General features: G+C 42.3%; 1 long non-coding RNA gene across 2 annotated transcripts in view; it reads left to right on the forward strand.

Moving 5' to 3' along the window:
* Nucleotides 1-13,793, forward strand: part of LOC139362027 (uncharacterized) — a 151,309-nt gene extending 137,516 nt beyond the window's left edge. For both annotated transcript variants that reach the window (XR_011620266.1, XR_011620268.1), the window contains one exon: nucleotides 1,328-13,793. This is a non-coding gene — a long non-coding RNA (uncharacterized lncRNA). The remainder of the gene's footprint in view (nucleotides 1-1,327) is intronic.
* The last annotated feature ends 1,569 nt before the right edge of the window (nucleotides 13,794-15,362 follow it).

Here is a 15,362-nt window from a genome sequence, read left to right on the forward strand (position 1 = left end):
GTTAGTATTTTTGGGCAGGAACAATAATGAAATCAACAGTTTTTAGATTTGTATTTTTCTCCAGCTCTCTCTCTTTCTATTCAACAGCTCCCAAATTTTAAAAAGAACAGATCCCAAGGAATACTCTTAGGTTTCCTGAGTAGGGTTGATGGCTAGGGGTGCCAGTTGCTTTACTGAAAGAGAGATACGGGGCATGGTGGCGGCGGCTACAGGAGAGGAATGGGTGTAGAGAAGTTGCAGGAAGAAGGAGAGAGGGAGGAGCAGCTATACCGAAAGGTGCTTTGGGGAACCAGAGAGATTTCCAGGAATGAGTTAGAGGAGGTTTTGCTTTATCATATAAAATGGGAACCTCCTCCTCTATCTCCATGAAGAAACTTTTGGTAAAACCTGCATTATGCTTCAATGCTTTCAGAGTACGCTTTGTGATACCTGTTGCTAACAGGCTCCAGGATACGAGTGGCTCAAAGTGACTCAGTTATACTCAAGCTGGTTTCAACAGTCTGTGTGCTGGGAAGGGTTATTCTTTATTCTTTGGCTACTGCCTGGAGTGATCAGCTGAACTGACAACATAGGTGCCATTATCAACTGGCAGGGAGGACTGGCCTTTGGCATTCAAAGAGCTTTTTTCCCCTTGGTAAACTCCATGAATGGGATGATATTGGTGGTGGTATGTATAGGTATGTATTGATGAAGTTCAATCTTGGGCATTTGAATCTGGAATCTTTGAAAAACTTCAAGGAAGGGTCAGCATTTTTCTTTCTTTCTTTCTTTTCTTTTCTTTTTCTTTTTTTTTTTTTTTTTGAGATGCAGTCTCACCCTGTCTCCCAGGCTGGAGAGCAGTGGCGCGATCTCAGCTCACTGCAACCTCCGCCTTCTGGGTTCAAGGGATTGTCCTGCATTTTTAAAGATGTCTTCCTCAGCGGTATATATTGAGTTAAGGTGTGTGAAGAAGGAAGAACTCATGGGAGCTTTTTTGGTCCTGTAGTATGCAACAGATGAGAGTCCTGGTTGTCTGAGAGTAATGATAATCAGTGGATCCTACCCTCTGGGGTCTTGGAAGGAGGCCCACACAAGGTGGGGAGTGGAGAGAGAGTGCCCAGGCTAGGAGTCTCAGCTCCCCCACTCTCTTGTGACTATTGCCAAGTCGTTCAGCTTCTCAGGTCCCTCTGCTGTAAAGGGTATCAATAGTGACTACCAAACTGGGTCCTTGGGAAGATTTAGTAGGTTATCATGAAAGTGCATTGTTAACTACAAAGTGCTACATGAATATACAGTTTACAATGATAAGGCTCTGGACTCAACCTTGACTCTGATGCTTTCTACTTAGGTGACCCTGCACAACACCTGTGACCTCTCTGAGCCTCAGTTTCTTTGAAGGAAAGGAGGGGCAGCAACACAAACTCTGCTGAGTTGTCGTAAGGATCAGAAGAGCAATATTGGCAAATGTGTTTCATAAATGATACAGTACCATAACTGAAAAAATCTCCTGCAACTGCTTTTACTGCTTACAAATTTTAGTATCAATGTCATGTAGATTAAAAGAAAAATGGAGCCCTTATATTAAATACTGCAGAGGGCACACAGCCTTTTAATGCCTTCTAACACTCATTTCCAGTAAGGGGATGACTGTAAGCCTTTCTGAAATGAAACACTCTTCCATAGCATTTTATTTGAACCTAATTTTACTATGTGCCTAGTGTGTACAGAGTTCCTCTATGGGTAATACATGACTCACCCCTCAAGCTTTTCCAACAACAGTGAAAAGTCGTAACTATTTGATTTCCCCAATAAGGAATTATTAGCAGTAATAATCTTAGAGAATATTAGGTTAGGCACTGTGATCCCAATTCTCAGGGGAGGCCCAGGCTTGAGTACAGTAAATATTTTATAATAATCCCCTGGCTAAACAAAACAGATGCAGAATCCTGGGACTCAAGGTCTGGATTGTAGCTGCCTCAGTGAATCAAGTCACTCGCCTCTGGCTTGGTCATTCTAGCTTGGGTGCTATGGATCTGAACTTCTAAAATCTGCAAGACAGAAGGCTCTGCAAACTCCCAAATTCAACATATCCCAAATCAAACAAAGCATCTATTCCATAGACGTGACACCACCAGCTTTCCAGTTTCTAAAATTCAAGATTTCAGTGTCACAACTGACACAACCTTCTCACTTATTAAGGCCCATCAGGACTGGCCTATGTCTAGCCAGGCAGATCACCTAGTCAGCATTTGCCATTTGTCATGTCCTTCCATTTTTGCACCCACTGTCCCATTTCAAGCCTTCATTATTCTCAGGTGAACCATGGACGTTTTGCTTGTTTTAAAAAATCTCATCTGGATCTCGTTATTCTAGCACCTTTAGTGTATCCTTTGTACATCACTCTCCACTCATGTGCCATGCTGGGTTTCTAAAGCACAGGTATGAGCATCCCACTAGCCTGCTCATAAGCTATTCATGACTCCCTAGTGCCTATAGGGTAATGTTTACAATCCCTGGCCTGGCATTCTAGGACCTTCATAATCTGATCCCTATCAATCATACCTTGTTCTTTAGCTATATTCAACTACTTGCTGTTTCCTAGACACACTTTGCTTTCCTTCCTCTCTTCCTTTGTTCATGCAGTTTTATTCACATGTGAAATCTCTGTCCATCTTCAGGGAAGATGTGAAGAAAGACACTTCCCTCAAAAAAGTGTCTTTTCCATAAGAATCCCTTAGCTGGAGCTAAATGTCTTTTTAATCTATATGCCCACAGAACTTCCTGCATCTTATACCAGGCCTTATTACTCACACTATAATATAAAATACAAGGGTCACAGGTAGGAGGCAGCACAAAGGATACTTTCTTGTAAATGTCACATCTGAACCCTCCCTTTAAAGAACATTATCCCCTATTATTCTCTTTCATAGAATTTCATCATTTCTCTGTAAAACATTGAACTGTGTTCATAGTTTATATTTGTTCATACACCCATTATTTAATATTCGCCTTACCTATAGCACTGCAAACTCACTTTGGGAATGGACCGTGCCTGTATGTTTATGTCTATCACCAGGGCTCAGCAAAAGTGCTTGGCTCATAGCATATGTTAAATAAATACTAGTTAAGTAAATAAACAAAGAATGAAATACCTGCAACTCTACCTAGATTGACAACTTCTTGTGGATATCTTTGCACTTCACTGCTCCATCTATCCCAGTCCTTTTGCTAGTAGATGCCCAACCAATGGTAATTGAATTGGATTTTAACATTAAGTCTTCATTTCTTTCTGTTGAGTGAGGAAACTATTGTGATCAACTTGTTGCCCTTTTGGTTTGTTCGTGCAAGAAAAGTCATCAAAGAGTAGGCAATAAGGTAGTCTTTGCTTGCATTCTGGCAGACTTATGCATGGGAGGTTCCCAACATGTTTCCCAACAGAAAGCCTTTCCATGGTAATGCACATCTACAAAGTGGATGTTAGTTGCAAAAAGATAATCAACAGATCTCTGACAAGAGTCTGTTTATACTGCTACTGTCAAGGGTAGTCATGTTAGTTTAAGAAAGATATTTTGCCTTCATTCTAAGTGTTCACACATGAAAATGTTGTCAGGTATGGTTTCTGGCTGTGAAATTAACACCTGCAGAAATTTATATATGTGTTCATATTGTGGATGACCCATAACTTTAATGAGGGCAGAACATAATTCATGTGTGAATAAATTGATCCGACAAATTGTTCAACCATTCATCTATTTGTTACTATTTTGTACTTTAATCTTTCATTCATTCGTCTGCTCACTTGACAAGTACCAGAGTGTTAATTGTGGGCTTAGTAGAGTGAAAGCTATAAGCTCACACAAGAGGTACCAGTACCAGCCCTCAGTGAGAGCTTAGTGTGCATAAAATGATCACAGAAGGCTTTATGGAGAAGTCAATACATAAAAAATAGCTCATTTCCTTTAACAAACCAAGGGAAAAATGGGATCTTTGTTTAGTTATTTTATTTTATTTTATTTTGGAGAAGGAGTCTCACTCTGTTGCCCAGGCTAGAGTACAGTGGTGCTATCTCGGCTCTCTGCAACCTCTGCTTCCCGGGTTCAAGTGATTCTCCTGCCTCAGCCTCCTGAGTAGCTGGGATTATAGGCTCCCACTACCACGCCTAGCTAATTTTTGTATTTTTAGTAGAGATGGGGTTTTGCCATTTTGCCCAGGCTGGACTTGAATTCCTGACCTCAAGTGATCTGCCCGCCTCGACCTCCCAAAGTGCTAGGATTATAGGCATGAGCCACCTTGCCCAGCCTTTTGTTCAGGAATTTTATATTGCTCTTTTCTGTTGGACCCATTTGGTCATTAACCATACTGTGTGTGTATGTTTACATTATGTATATATAGGTACATATGTATACGTTGTATGTATACATTATGCATGTGTGTGGGCATGTATACAGTAAACTAGCCATGCCTAAATTCTGGCTGTGAAGGAAAAATGGAGGAAATTAAAATTTCTAGTTTTCAAAATCCATTATTTATGAAATTTCTTTAAACTATAGAACTCATCATTAATAGTAATCTACTGTGTGGTGAGCCAGCACAGTATACAGTCAGGCGGAAACACTGGCGGGAAACCAGGGTAGGAGGCACAGCCTGGGTCACTCGACCGTCTGTCTCTAGCGAGTGTCTAGGGCTTTGAGTTATGTGATATAAAAATCACTGGCTTAAATTTATCTCTGTTGTCTTTCTTTCAGCGTTTTCCTTTGATTTTCAAAGTTTTGTTTACTAGATTCATGTGTTTAGTCTATCAAGAAGCAATCAGAATACAACTAGCAACAGACATTACTCTCCATGCATAAGATCCCTTCAGATATACAAGAATCTGCCAGTACCCAGGTGAAGAAGAAACAGCTGTCACTTGCTAAAGGGTCTCCTGGAACCTTTTCTCCAGATCACAGTTAGTGAGCAGAGCCCTAAAGGGATCTCAGGCATGTCTGAAACATTTTAGGCCCATCACATAGTGTATAAAATGGTGAACATTTGACCAGGCGCAGTGGCTCACCCCTGTAATCCCAGCACTTTGGAGGGCTGAGGCAGGTGGATCACCTGAGGTTGGGAGTTTGAGACCAGCCTGACCAGCATGGAAAAACCCTGTATCTACTAAAAATACAAAATTAGCTGGGTGTGGTGGTGCATGCCAGTAATCCCAGCTACTCTGGAGGCTGAGGCAGGAGAATTGCTTGAACCCAGGAGGCGGAGGTTGCGATGAGCTGAGGTCGTGCCATTGCATTCCAGCCTGGGCAACAAAAGCAAAACTCTGTCTCAAATAAAATAAAATAAAATAAACTGAACATTTATGTTACACCACCAGCAAAAGAATAAAACCCCATAATTATTATGGAAGATTTCTACATTTCTTTAATTGCATTTCCTCTGCCCTCATTGCCCTCAGCCCCCTTGAGGTAACCACTCTTCTGGATTTGCAGGTCTGCCCTTATTTTCTGAATGCCATAGAGGGCAATTTGCTTTGTATGAACTCTAGATTCAGTTACTCAGCAAAGAGAATTTCCAATTCTTCGGGATTTTCTGCCTTAGATGATGACTAAATTCCTTTTTTTATTAGTTGATTTGACCCCCTGAAGATAAGTTAAATTTGACTGGGGTATTTAAGTATGTGGATTCACCTTGAGTAAGTTGTTCCACAGAGACCACGGCCAAGCTCTCCATTAATTCAGTTCACTTATGGTGAGCAGCAGTAAGATTGGGAGGAACCAGGAGGATGTACAAATGGAAAACTAAGGGAATCCTAAGGGAAAGCTAATGAGAAATTTTGGGAACATAATTGTCATCCAACTATTTTAGGGACTGTCATTCCCCTTCATACTCCTGGCACCTAATGGCTCATCAAGTGTTCTCAGTTCTGCTTCTTAAATATCTCTCAGCTCTGTCCCTTCCTCTTCATCTGCATATACAGTGCCTTAGTGTATTCGGGCCCCAGTTGGGCCCGTTCTATTGTAGTAAGTCCTTCTCATTGCCTGACTCTACTCTCTGCTCTCTTAATTCATTCCTTTCACTGAACTCAGAAATATCTTTCTAAAACACACATCAGAGTAGGATACTCCATTTTGCTTGACACCTTTCTGTGGCTCCCCATGGAGGTCAGGATACAATCTAGTCTCCATAGTCAAAGTCCCCACTTGCCTCTGCAGCTTCCTGGACCAGTTTTCTCTACTTCTCACCCTTGCTCCAATTATGCTGAGCTCCATTCAATGTCCTCCTCTCATGTTGATGTGCCTGTGGCTGCTGTTACCTCCTGCTTGTCCTTCAAGGCTTAGGTATACTATCACTTTTTCTGGGAAGCCTTCCTTGATTGGCTGTTTTTGAGTTCTCATGACACCTCCAGATTCTTCTACCTTTGCACTTGATAAACTGCCTCTAAGGTTTTACTAGTTTGTCTCTCCCCCTTGACTGTAGGTTCCTTAGAAGGTAGGGACTGTGGGGTTTATTTCTGAACTACAGCACCCCCCACCCCCACCATGCCTGGTCTAATCCATGCTTGTGAAACAGATGAATGCATGCATGCATGCATGAGTGAAACTAATGGAGCACAGTTGAGAGTTTTTCCCCCTCTTGCATGTAAGCTCCAAGAAGGATGAGGTTTTTGACTGTTTCATTCTTTGCTTAGCCTCTGCACCAAGAACAGCGTATGGCACATAACTGGTGCTCAATAAGCAGTTAATGAGAGAGTGAACTATGACTTTTTCTGTGTGGCTGCAAAATTGTGACTTTTTCTTGGTGACGGTGGATGGTAATTCCAGGGAGACTGTCTGAGGCACCCATTCCTGCCCTCTGACTCACCACCAGGAGGCTCAGTACTGTGCATGCCTCAAGTTCATCAATCAGGTCTGACAGCATGATTGACACGTTCTCTCTCCACTGGACAAGTAGTTTTCAAAATAGCAGTGTCTGAACCACCTGGGAAACAATTGCACCAGAGTCACCCAAGGTGCATGTTAATATGACAGGTTCCTGGGTCCCACAGCACACTAGCTGAATCAGAATTTCCAGAGTGGCTCCAGGAATCTGCATTTTTGCCAACTTTCTACTTGTTTCCTGTAGATTCTAGGTGCTCTAGAAGGGTAGTGAAGATTCTAGCTGCTCTAGAAGGGTAGTGAATACCCATCACTATAGAAGGTCTAGAAGAGGTTGGGCAGCCGAGGACTGATAACACTGGGCATTTGTTTGACTCTCCCACTGCACCTCCTAAATAGCAAAAGAGTAGCATCGTCCCTGGTCCAACAGGCACTCAGTAAAATTTGCTGAAAAGAATGGATAGATTCCAAGATTTGTTCATACAAAATTATGTAAACACATGTAACTGTTTATTCATTATCTACATGCTCAGTGATTTATATGAACCAATAATTAGTCTGTTTTTTTTGTTTGGACTTGAAATTCTCTTTATGTTCTCAAATAACACAGCTGATTTTAAGCCATTGCATTTCTCCTCTAACACTTTCATAAAAGTCACATTTTTCTGAGTATTACAAAATTCCCTTAAAGAGGAATCCCTTAAAGTTAGTTCGTGTGAAGTTGACCTGGAAAAGGGAAAATAGGTCTTGAAATTGAGGAACCATAGTTATAACTACCTTAACTAATTTACAAAACACTCTCCATGAAAGAGGATGTAAAGAAATGTAAACGTGGTGTGCACAACATAAACGATTTCTTTCATTAGACAAAAGATACCTCTTGTTCCTCTCTATAGTCGGCATGTTTTATCTTTAGTGTTTACAAAGCATTGGCATTTTCAAGAATATTATTCAGATCACCTTGATGCTTTCCCTCCTGGGATCTTCTTTCCCAATCAATAGAAATGCCAGCAGCAGAAAGAATCAAGAAATCCTTGTTGAGCTGGGAATGCCTTTTCACAACAAGCTGGGAGGATTTCCTGACTCGTTTATCTTTGGGATTTTCAGCAGGTGACCATGAATTCCTCCAAAGATGAACTTTTTGATCTTTTGATATGTATAGTACACAGGCAATCACTTTTACCCCTCTGGGTTTCACAAATTTCAATATCTGCATTTTCTATTGATTTAGATGTTTAAAGGAGATGATACAAATACTGTAACCCAGATAATGATCACTTTACTCTTCAAAAATATTGCCCAGGGTACTGCTGATTATCATTACCTCTCTGTATCTGGTCTCTTTCACTTCAAGGTAGGGAACTACGTATGGTGGGTTGAATGGCTGCCTCTGTGCCGACCCCCTGCACTCCCTCCATCCCCCGCCCCACTCCCCCCAACAAAATATGTGTCCACTTGGAACCTGAGAATGTATTCACCTTGAATCTGTGAATGTGAGGTGGGAGAATAGGGTCTGGAAGCTGGGACCATAAGACCGATTCATGCTGACTTCCTAGAACTAAATCAAATGGAAACACTTCAGCTATGACAAGAAATATCTTCTCTGTTTACATAGGGCATACACTGAGTAGATGACTTTGTGACTTTACTTCATCCTCTTCATTTACATAGGGCGTACACCAAGTAACCAGTGGAAACCTCTAGAGGGTATTTAAACCCCAGAAAATTCTGTAACAGGGCTCTTGAGTCCCTATGCTTGGGCCTTCTCCCACCCTGTGGAGCATATTTTCATTTTCAATAAATCTCTGCATTTGTTGCATCATTCTCTCTTTGCTTTGTTTGTGCATTTTGTCCAATTCTTTGTTCAAGACGCCAAGAACCTGCATACCCTCCACTGTAACAAGTATGACTTGATTTTCAGCAGGGACCTTTGTGGTGTAATTTAGTAAAGGATCTTGAGATGAGATCATCCTGGAATATCTGGGTGGGCCCTAAATCCAATGACAAGTGTCCTCATAGGAAGAGAAGATACACACAGAGGAGAAGGTGGTGTGAAGATGGAAGCCAAGACAGGTGATACCAGTTGGAGAGCACCAAGGACTACCCGCAGCCACCGGAAGCCAGGAGAGAGGCATAGGACTGTTTCTCCTTCAGACCCTCCAGAAAGACCAAACCTGCCCACACCTTGATTTCAGACTTTTGGCCTCCCACATTGTGAGTGAATAAAATTTTGTTTTTGAAGCCCTCTGGTCTGTGGTAATTTGTTACAGCATTCCTGGGAAATGAATACACTGTACTTTGGACCCACTATCTCCCAGTCACTACCATATCAGTCTCATTAGGCTAGAATTAGCCTGAAGTTGACACCTCCTGCTATAGTAAGAGGGGTTTTACTCCAGAGTCTATGCTGGGCATCAGGGCCTTTAGGGACAACCATGGTCATCTTCTGGTGGAGAAAATGGAAAACAAGCTAGTACTTGTTGGTCATTTGTTATTCGTCAGGTGTGTTGAGAGATTTACATGCATTACCTTAATCTTCACAGTAGATCTATGTTTGAAGTCAGGTCTGTTATTTTCTTCCATTTTCTAAATGAGAAAACGGAGCCTCAGGGGATTTCTCACGTATGAATTTAGGGAATCATACCATCAAGGGTGGGGCGGAACTCCTAACCTGGATCAGTCTCATACCAAAGTCTTTTCTCCGTATCATAGAAATTATGGGGAAAACAAAGAGAGCCCCTTGAGGGCCAGGGCCATTCTAAGCTGATCTTCGACATTAATGAATGCATTCTTAGAGATCTGTGTGACTTCTTAGATTCTGGAAATCTCTCTACTTGAGAAGGGGACAGTGGGCTAACTCATGAAAGAACTCTCAGGATGAGTGACTTAAATCTCATTCTTATTTAATCCCCCAAACAGGATTATGTGATAATCATGATTAACACTTTTACAACGTACTACAAGTCATGAGATACGGAGGCTGCTCATGAAGAGAAGAAACCACCAACATCACATTTCAGAATCTATTTACTTTGTGAATCACTTTGCATTTTAAACTGTATCTTTATCTTAGAAAAAAATGTTGATGAATGTCTCTCTAATTTCTGTGTAGAAAGGAATTTTTAAAATCCTTAACATTAATGGAAGGAATCACAAAGTAAAATTTAGCTAGGTTCGACTTCATAAAAATTAACTGCATGTCAGAAAGTACGTTAAACAAAATTAAAGGGCAGACAAACATCTGGGGAAACACTTGCAGCAAATATAAACAAAGATTTAGTAATAATGTAGGATTACTTTATACATATTGATAGGACAAACAATATTATTCTCCAATAGATAAATGAAGCAAGACATTAACTATCTCAATGATTTTTAGAAGGTGTATTCAGCAGCAGAAAGAAGCATCATAAAATGCTAAATCCACAAGGTAAGCTGTAAAATCATGTTCAATATACTAATGAAAGGTAACATTTATTCAGGGCTCATCACATGCCAAGCACTGCATTGTGTGCTTCCCATGCCTTATCTCCTTGAGTCCGCAAGATAACCTAATGGGGTATGCACTGTCAGCATTTTCATTTTATATATGCGGAACCTGAGGCTCAGAGCAGTGGAGTGACTTAATGTCATGCAACAAATCCCTAGCACAGCTGGGACTCAAACTCAGGTCTTTCTCTGAAGTCATAATTCCTTGTTTCCAGTGGCTTAGTATGTTAAGTCACCTGGTGCTGGGCCCCTGCCTTTTGCTCTTTATACCTCTCATTGTACCTTGGAGATAATTCAGCCTTCTGAATTGTGGGAGGCAGAGTAATTTATTGCTTAAGATAATAGTTTTAGGATCAGAATGCTCTGGGTGGCCCTGGACAATGTAACTGCTCCCATCTTCGGTTTCTTCACCACAGTAAATTGTGGCAAGGATTAAGTGAATTTGCATGCTTGGAGGGCTTAGGTCATTTCCTAGGACATAGAAGATGATCAGAAAATGGCAGGGAATACTGAATGGAATGGCATCGTACCACTTTGTGTGTAATAAGGCAAAATTATTTGTTACTTTAACAGTTGGCACTAACAATATTGTGTGTGTGTGTGTGTGTGTGTGAGTGTGTGTGTAAGGGGAGGAAATTGTCTTTGAGGGAAAAAACCCTTGATGACTCACTAAAGGTATCTGAGATCTGAGGGTATGAGTGTTGTAAACCTAACCTTCAGAGATCATCATCACTCCTCTCCCTCCTCCCTTCCAGAAAAGAGAATGGTTTAAACAGTTGCATCTGAGAATATGAGATTTTTTTTTTCTCTCTCTTGAGAGGGGAGAGAAGAGAAGAATACAAAGGGGTAGAGAATTATGTGGGGTGAGGCTGAGCTGGTGGGAAGGAAGGATGTGAGCAAAGGGTGGTCTGAGTGAAATGTCACCTGCAATCTTCTGCTTTTAAGATGGTGCCACCTTTTACATTTAGTGCTTAACCTGATGTTGTGTTGCTGCATCATTACTCCCTCCTCGTCTCTCCATATTGCAGTGACATCTATCAAAAATCTACTGAACGCACAAGTACTTTGCAAGAGCTTTTATATAGATAGAGATGACCTCTCTCATGGACAGGTGGACATGGGCCGAGGCAGAGATGGCACTTAGAAAGGACCTTGTAGACCTGGATGACCGTAAGAACACAAGTCCCTCCACGAATCCTTAGAAATCTTAAAATGTCAGTGGAATAAGTGGGGATTCACACGGATTAGGAAGAGCCAGGGGACCTCTACGGATATTTGGTTCACCTTTGTTGCCTTCCTGTTCTTTGCATATAATAAATGCTCAGCAAGAATTTCTTGAATAACTGAGGAGAACAATAAAAAGCCTATCTATGTGGCTCAGACTCTAATTACATCGGAGTTCGCAGACGGGAGAGACCCATGTGCTAGCGGAAGCAGGGAAGCCTTTGTTCAGAAGGTGTCACTTTTGACACCATGCAGAGCTGACCCAACAGCAAGCTTTTCTGTTGTCTCTGTGTTGATAGGAGCAGATGAATGGAGAGTATTGGTGAAGCCGGCCAGCTCTGTCCCTGGTTAGAATCTAGTATTAGCTATTTTGGACATCTCTGGGGATACTTGGATATAGTGAGTGTGGTCAGAAGTGGACAGTGCTGCTGCAATCACAAAGGAAAGAGGACCAATGGGTTCATTTTGGATGTGAGCAGACAACTCCAGGATCCAGTGCAGGTGGTGTGGGCACAAGGGAAGAGGAGCAGGATTGCCCTTGCACATAGACAGGACAGGATTTAGCCACAGAATGGTCACCTTGCCTGTTGCCTAGGAAAGGGCACTTAGGATGCCTCTCAGTTGGAAGATATTCTCTCCAGATGGAGTTCTCTGCCTGTTGGCAAAGTCAACAGCATTATTTGGTAATATTTTGATGTGCTATTTATGTGGAAAGGGGGCTTATTGACATATCTTTCACTTCATGCACAAACAGCTCTAACTTTTCTTTCTGAAAGGGACTGTTGCAATGAAGATGACAAACCTCAGAAGGGCACTGGGCGGAGGTGGCAGGGGGGCAAAAATGGGCAGGGCATGGGCTTGTGCCTAACACCATGTGTCCTCTCTAGAGTGTCCAGCCCTGGGTTTGATTTGCATTCAGGCTGCATCTTTGGTTGGTGAAGCTGGACTCGTCTGTCATTCTGACGAATCTGGCAAAAGCTCCAGACAAGGGGTTTCAATGAAGGCAAAACACTTTGGAGGGCTGGAATGGGAGGGGAGGGCTTGGGAGAATTACCCGGGCGGAGGGGGAGTGGGTTCATGTCATGTATTTGCATGTTCATTGTCTCCAATTGGGAAACAACAACTTCAGAAAAGCAAGCAAAGAGATTCACATTATTTTAGTGATCCTGAAAAACTTGCACATTGCTGCTAGGAAATGTGTGCTTTCCCTCCATGCAGCATTTGTTTTAAGTATTTAGCGTCCCTACACAGTTGTAAGTTCACTTGCCCGTTCTCTCTCCCTCCCTCTCTCTTTCTCTCTCCCTCTCTGTCTTTCTCTCAATTACTTTAGTCAGCACAAATTTGGAGGCAGAACCAAATCTAGTAATAGCATATCTCATGTTGCTATCAATTTTCCGCCAGAAGAACATTTCGGGACACAAAGTCCTTTGTCTATTTCCAGAAGCTCGATTCAATGACATTACATAAATGACTACAACACTATAGCATGTTCTGCACCGTTTCAAATTGTAACCTAAAAAAGGGAAGAACCTGGATCGCAGCCAGGGTGTAATGATTTCAGTTCTTAAGAAAATCCAGCAACCATTACACTACATTCAATATTTTCTTGCTGTGGAAATTTAAGATTCGACTCTAATCAAATAGCAACCCCCACCTCCTCATCCTCCATTTTGCTATGGTTCCTGTTACTAACTGGCCTCCCACGTCTGTTTTGGCTTAAAAAAATAAATAAGTTTACAATATGTTTTTAAAAATTGGGCTGAATCAGACAATTGTATATTTTAGAAAATGAAGGCAAAATGTAAAACAGGCTAATCATGATTCCAAATTCAATCTTCAGGGCCCTAATTGATCCCATCCCAAAGGTAACATTCTATCTTAATTGACATGCTGAGATGGTTACAATTATGTAAAATAAAACTGGGCTGGTTGGAAACCCCATGTCTTCTTGTAGAACAGGAGATGGCCAGCTTTTATAATAGTTGATTGCAAAAGGATGCAACCACTTTGCTCATATTTCCTATTTTGGTTTGGCCCTTGTACATGTGCATTGAGGTTCCCCCACCCACCCTTTAAATAAAGTATGGACTGCAAGGGGAATTTGATGCCATTATATTTTCCTTGGGGTTGAGGGAGGGCATCTTAGAAAGGGTCAACATTTTCAATATCTATTTTTTAAGTCCTGTGTGTGTGTGTGTGTGTGTGTGTGTGTGTGTGTGTGTGTGAGAGAGAGAGAGAGAGAGAGAGAGAGAGAGAGAGAGAGAGAGAATGAAGCTGACATTTCCATATTTATTGGCCAAGTGATTTTTCTGTGCGATTGTGACCGCACGCACGAGCTTGTGTTCAGCCTCGATAGGAAACAGATGGCAGTGAGTGTGGAGATCACACGATGCTGGGCCCACAGGATGGACTCACAGCCCTTCCAGGATGCCCATGGGGAGGCGTCACCCTTTTTCAGATCCTGCCAGACCTTGTGCCTCCCTGCTGAGAGCACCCTGAATGGGAGGCCAGGGCTCCCTGGGGTGATGCTGGATGCTGAGGAGGCAGGAAGGCGGGAGGCCTGTTTATGCAATCAAGAGAGGCAGAGGCCTCCTTCGATGGCAGGGAACACCTGTGCCTCTTGGCATCTTGCCTCCCTGGATGGGTGAACGAAGCAAGCCATGTGCATGGTGATTAGTATTATACACCCCCTCCTGCCAGCAACACCAGCCATGGGAGTGTTGTGAACATCACACGTCCGTCTAGCTCACCCCTCTATCTCTCAAGAATGTGGTCTGTGAGCATCCCCACTGACCCTGGCTTAATTCAGAGCCTCAACACGTCTCTCCCAGATTGTTGCAATGGATTTTCTCACGGCTTCCTGTCTCAGCATCTCTAATTTGTGTAGGAGCCAGAGTTGTACAAATCTGACAATGTGACTTCCCTGCCTAAGCCTTTCCACAGCTCCCCAAGTGACCCCAAATAAAACACAGCCGTTGTTACTTATTTATGTAATTATTTGTTTAATGCCTATGTTGGCTGCTGGTTTACTCCTATACACATGGCATGGAGCACTGTGTTGGCGGGGGCCTCAGTAAATGTTTGTTGACTGAATAAAAAATTCTTCCTTGAGAACCAAGGAAGACTGCACCTCTAGGGCATTATATAAGTGTGCTAATACATTTTTCCCTTAGCACCATATCAATGCCTTAATCAATATGTATCACCTCCTCCAGGCCCAGGTAGACGAACAGTGACAGAAGCATCCTTTGGGCAACGAATCCAGTCTGGACATGCTTAGCTCTTCAGAAAGGAACTTGGACAGTAATTAATAAGTGGAAAATATTCTATTTTGTGCTTACTTTTTCTAGATTTTAAGGACCTCAGGGCTGCGTGGGTCCTAGACTACCTTGTTCAAAAAACTAATTTTCTAGAAGAGGAATTTTCTGAGCCCCGGAAAGGTTATGACTTCCTAGGTGACCTGTACTCAGTTATGGGCAGGGCTGCGCTGAGAACCAGGGACTTCTTGTACCATATTGGGCAGGGGCCTAGGTTAACTTGGGAATAAGCAAAATCTCTTCATGGTACCTCCATTGATTTCATTTCACTTTTACACTCCTCCTCCATTCATTTCCTATTTTTATGTCACTTATGCTCAAGGCCCCCATGGGGCCTGTTCAGAAGTAGGCTGGGACAAAGGAAGGAGAGTGGACCCCTGCCGTCAGAAAGACCTGGGTTCAAATCCAAGCTCTACTACTTCCTCCCTTTATGAACTTACACAATTTACTGAGTTCTCTGAGCCTAAGTTTTCTCATGATAGTAATCTCA

The sequence above is a fragment of the Macaca nemestrina genome, chromosome 1 (assembly GCF_043159975.1).
Source record: "Macaca nemestrina isolate mMacNem1 chromosome 1, mMacNem.hap1, whole genome shotgun sequence".
NCBI lineage: Eukaryota > Metazoa > Chordata > Mammalia > Primates > Cercopithecidae > Macaca > Macaca nemestrina.